This window comes from Mus musculus, chromosome 1 (genome assembly GCF_000001635.26).
Source record: "Mus musculus strain C57BL/6J chromosome 1, GRCm38.p6 C57BL/6J".
Taxonomy (NCBI): Eukaryota; Metazoa; Chordata; class Mammalia; order Rodentia; family Muridae; genus Mus; species Mus musculus.
Window position 1 is genome coordinate 7,410,973 of NC_000067.6, and position 5,475 is coordinate 7,416,447.

The 5,475-nt window shown below is 41.8% G+C and overlaps 1 pseudogene; it reads left to right on the plus strand.

Annotated features, from left to right (window-relative positions):
* On the plus strand, positions 209–1,024 carry Gm18984 (predicted gene, 18984; annotated as a pseudogene).

Below are 5,475 nucleotides of genomic sequence, written 5' to 3' on the forward strand. Positions count from 1 at the left end.
GAGGAGGAGGAGGAGGAGGAGGAGGAGGAGGAGGAGGAGGAGGAGGAGGGAGGAGGAGGAGGGAGGAGGAGGGAGGAGGAGGGAGGAGGAGGGAGGAGGAGGAGGAGGAGGGGAGGGAAGAAGAAGAAGAAGGGGGAGGGGAAGAGGAAGAGAGGAAGAAGAAGTGGTAGAAGAGGAAGGAGAAGAGGAGGACAAGGATGGGGACAAGGAGAACGAGGAGGAAACACCTGAGCAAACTACTGCAGGTGACATATTTGTGTCAGAAATGGTTCTCAATCCTAAAACAAATAAACAAAAAAGATGAAAGAGAAAAGGCTTCTCTAAGATGAACTCCCCAGTGTCCTGAAAGGTCTCAAGAGTGAAGACAATAGTCGCTTTGCTGCAGGAGAAAAAAAAGAGGCAATATTGATGTGCATGCAAATCATAAAACAAGCTTCTTTGGCTTCTGAGCCATTCTCTACACTTGCCATGAAGTATGAGGACCAAAGTGGCATAGAGACATCACTGTAGTATTAGTTGACTGCTGCACACTTAAATCCCAGTGACACAGAAGAATGGATTAGGTTGGCAGAAATGCCTCTGGAACAAGATGATATTAAGCAGGCTATTTTCTCGTATACAAACGCTCTTAAATACGAGCCTAGTAACATCAGTTACCTGTGGAAGGGGTCAACCATTTATGAGCAGATGGATGATCATAAAATGGCCATCAATGTTTATAAGCATATTATAAATCTTTGCCTCCATCTAATGGAGAACATTTTATGCAATTGGTTACAGATATAGTCATGAGTATAAAGCCATGATATGAAGCCAATGATAGTACTTCAACTATAAACATAATTGAAGAAAATTTCTCAAAGCACCAAGGCTTAGTCTCCATGGAAGACATTAACATAGCAGCTGAATTATATATTTCCAACAGGCAGTATGGCAAAACTTTGGAGCTAATTACAGATTATTTTTTCTGAAATTATCCTAGAAAAGGAAACATTAGAAGAAGGTACCTCAGAAGAAAATAAAGGTTGTAGTTGCCTCCAGAAGAAGAGGAGGAGGGGAGTAGGGAAGAAAGGAAAGAGAAACTACAAGTGTATCTTTAAAATGACCAGCTGGGCAGGTGCACAAGAATAAGAGAAACAGGAAAAGAAACTGTACCAACTAACAATGTCTTATTACTGTATAATTTTATTGCTTATTTTTATGGCTTTTTATGGTTACTTGGCATCTGTTGAAAGGGTCTACATATTAGGAAAGCTAGGGAATAGTTGGCAGTAATGCCGGACACAAGTGATGCCTACTGTTCCCAGGTAGTGAGTCTTTTCAATCTTGTATTGGGGAGTTAAGGTAAAAATATTCGTTGATGTGGTTTTCATCCCTAGAGATTCTTTGACAGTCATATCTTCTCTTTTTCCATGTATTTTACTAAGTGACAGATATGTTTTTAGAGAAAGCATCAAGAAAAAAATTCTCACTGTAAAGAAAGAAATCCATTCTTGAATTTGGAGATTCAAAAAGCATTGGGATTAAAGAAGAGGTAAATCTTTGGGAGAAAAAAAAATCAGAGGCTTAAGAGTTAAAGTTCCCAGCAAGTTTGTGGCTTGGTGGGAAGGGTACCGGTGGGAGAATGTGTGATCCACTGTAGGAGACTAGGAAAGGTCCTGGAGATGGGACTTCTGACTCTAGTCAGAAGCAGAAGGATGTAGGCATGACTAAGCTCATAACTGATCCTGACACCAGGGCTTTTAGCTGTCCTGGACTGAGCTACGTGAAAGATGAAAGTCTACAGAAGCCTGTCTTCCACACACACAAGCACACTCACTCATATACATACACTATCACATGCACACAAACACACACACATACACACATCCAAACTCACACATGTCAATATGCTCTCATGAATGCACACACACAGCAGCACACACTGACACTTCAACATGATCACTGTCACTCACATGCTGACACACACTTGCACTCAGTCCCAACACCCAGTCACATGTCACCATTCTCACACTCACACACTAACAGGCACACACACACACACACTATCATTAACACACTTCCAACAGACACACACATACACTCTCACACATACAACCCCTCACACACACTCATATGCACTATGCATTCAGGATATTCACAAGACACCTGTACACACACTCAACAAAACACACTTACACAGGCGCACCCATATACATTTTCACTTATACATTCTCACATACTTATACAAACATATAGAACACACACAAGTATGCATACAATTCCCAAATCTATACTTTTAAACACTTCCACTTCTTCCACTCACAGAACCCCTCTTCTTCCACTTGTACTCTCTCTCCCCCCTCTCTCCCTCTCTCCTTCAACTCTCTGCTTAAGCATCAGAGTAAGTCTTCCTGGCCATCTTTGACAAATACCCTAGGCTTTCCTTGTGCTCACCCTCCTTGTCCCTTCACATGTTTCCGAAACACTTACCTGATACTATCATTGCATCTTGATTCTCTGCATTCAGAGAGCCTTGGTTTTCTTGTTTCTGCTTTTGTGATTTTAGTGTTTTCTTCAATACCATATACCTAGGGTTAGAACAGTAGCTGGACTAAAAAAATTGTTGATCGAATATAAGAATAAATTAATGAATCTCAATGAATCTTTCTTGACTGCTGTGTAAGCCTCCATGGAAACCAGTCATTCCCTTACAGAAAGAGTGAAGAAGAGAACACTGAAGGTATCAAGGAAAACAGTGTCTCTTATCTTTACTCTGACTTGAATCAGAACTAGTCTGCACAAGTTGGCAGAAAGAAGACTGGAGAAATTAAGTTTAACAACAACTTTTTAAAAAAATACACCTGATATATACCTAAGTTTGGTGGCACAAGAGATCTGCCTACTAACAATCCTTTAACATTTAATGTTGTGTGTATATTTAATTATACTCTCATAAATTTATTTTTAAATTTTCATACAATATATTTTTATCATATTTCCCTCTTAAATTTTTAATAAATGTTTGTACATATGTATTCAACAGGCAACTTTTGTAAAACATTTTATCTTTGCACATCTCCAGGCCATTGTGTACAGATTAATTCCCTATTTGTATTGGATCTAGAGCATTTTGTTTGTATGAATCAAACCCCAATTGACTTTAGGTTATTTCTGTTTGTTTTTTAACTATGTCCAAAAAAAAAAAATCTAAACATCTTGATTCACACAAAACCAGAATTGCTCAGCCAGCAAGGAGTATTCCTCACCAGACAGCCCTGGCTAGCTGGGACCTTGCTATCTGGAGCAGTGTGGCCTCTGCCTCCTGCACACTGGGCTTAGAGACATGCACCGGCACACCTGGCTAGGAGTGGTTCGATTAGGGTGAGGTGAGAGTAAGTCATCCCACTTGTGAACGAGAGGTAACTGAGATAAAGAGCTGCGACAGTAGAAGAGGAACAGATCCGTTCCCAAGCAGGCCTTAGAGGAAGGAAAGGACCTCAGTCTACACTGTCAGAGTAGGAATTAGCCGCCTGTATGGGAAGACAGGGATGTGGACAAGCCCTAATTTCAACTGTTTTTTCTTTATTATCAGTGTGTGTGTGTGTGTGTGTGTGTGTGTGTGTGTGTGTGTGTGTGTGTGTGTGAGTGTACCTGCACATGTGCATGCCACATCCTGTGTGTAGAGGTCAGAGGACAACTTTGTGGAGTTGCTTTTTTCCTTTCACATTTATGTGAGTTTCAGGAGTTGAACTCAGGTAAAATGCCTTTACCTGCTGAGCCATCCTTTTAGACAACAATAAAGAGTTTTTGTTGTGTATTTTCTGCAAAGGCATTTAGTAGTTGGATGTCAAGAAGTGGCCAAATGGTTGGATTTCTGGGAGGCTAAAGGCAAACAAGGCAGCAGGAACAAAGAGAGTGCCGTGGCTGAAGGGCTTGAGGTCTGGGTGACAAAGCTGCCCTGAGAGGACGAACCAACCAGGAGCTTGGAGTCTGAGAGAGAGCACAGTGTGCTGTGTCCAGTTTCAAGCACTAGGGAGGCTGAGGAAGGAAGACTACAAGCTTGAGGCTAGCATAAGCTATGTACTGAGACCCTGAAGAGAGATAGATCAGTGGGTACGAGTGATGGCTTCAAAAGCTTGCAGACCTGAGTTCAAAGTTCCAGGATCCCTGCTTTTAGAAAAAAAAAATCCAAGCGTGTGTATGTGTGTGTGTGTGTGTGTGTGTGTGTGTGAGTGTGTGTCTGGGGGGGGGGTGTTGGGGGCTCTGTGTGTCTGTGTGTCTGTGTTTGTGTGTGTGTACGACTGTGACCCCAATGCTGTGAGAGGTGAGAAGAGAGGGATCCCTGCAGTTTGCTGGCTTCCCATCTAGGCCTCGGTTTAATGAGAGAACCCATCTTAGAGGGATATAGTACAGAGTACTGAAGCAGTGTCCTTCCTTAGCTTCTGTGCTCCCCCCTCTCCCTCTCCCTCTCCCTCTCCCTCTCCCTCTCCCTCTCCCTCTCCCTCTCCCTCTCCCTCTCCCTCTCCCTGTCCCTCTCCCTCTCCCTCTCCCTCTCCCTCTCCCTCTCCCTCTCCCTCTCCTCCCCCTCCCCCCTCTCTTCCTCTTTTGTTTTTTTGAGACAGGGTTTCTCTGTATAGCCCTGCTGTCTTAGAACTCACTCTTTAGACCAGGCTGGCCTGGAACTCAGAAATCCATCTGCCCCTGCCTCCCAAGTTCTGGGATTAAAGACACTATACATTTTCTAATTGGGGACTAAAGGACAAAAATTAAAAACTGACCTCCTAGTTAGCAATGCTTTCAGAGCCTAAGCAAGAGGTTACAAATACTTGTCCTTCATACCACACAACGGAGCTGCTGACCAGAGGCCATAGTAGCCTAAGCAGTCCTCTCCTCTTTGTAAAACAATCCCTCTAAAGGAAGGAAGCCCTCTGACAAAATGTGTTCTCTTTTCTGGCCATGAGCAACAAAGGATCTTGTGTGCTTATGGAAAACCTCTCTAACTGAAGTTGAGAGGTTTTGTTAGGAAATCAACAATCAGGAAGACTATGTTCACAGCTCATAGGTAATTCCATGGCATTTTCTAGGACGTGTCTCCTCATTTGGATAACCTAAATTAATATTCATGAAAGACAATTTTTCTTGCCCATTATTGCAAGGATTGATCTTCAGTCAACCTGATAAGAAAAATACATTGTTATCTTTACACATTCACTCATTATTATTTATGAATTCATCAGTCTATTTACCATATCGTTTCTGAGTGGCTTCACTCTGCAAACTACTGTGTAATTTATTTATTTTTAAATGGTAATCAATGAATTAATATGTGTATTCTTCTTGGCAAAATACACCTCTACCTAAACTAATCCATCAGTCCATCATAATTTGTCAATGACTGTTTATTTACGACTTACATACTAAAGCATTTGGAAGTTTATGTAATTTCTGAACAGGCAGAATTTTTAGATTCATTTAAATCACGATAAAAATGTT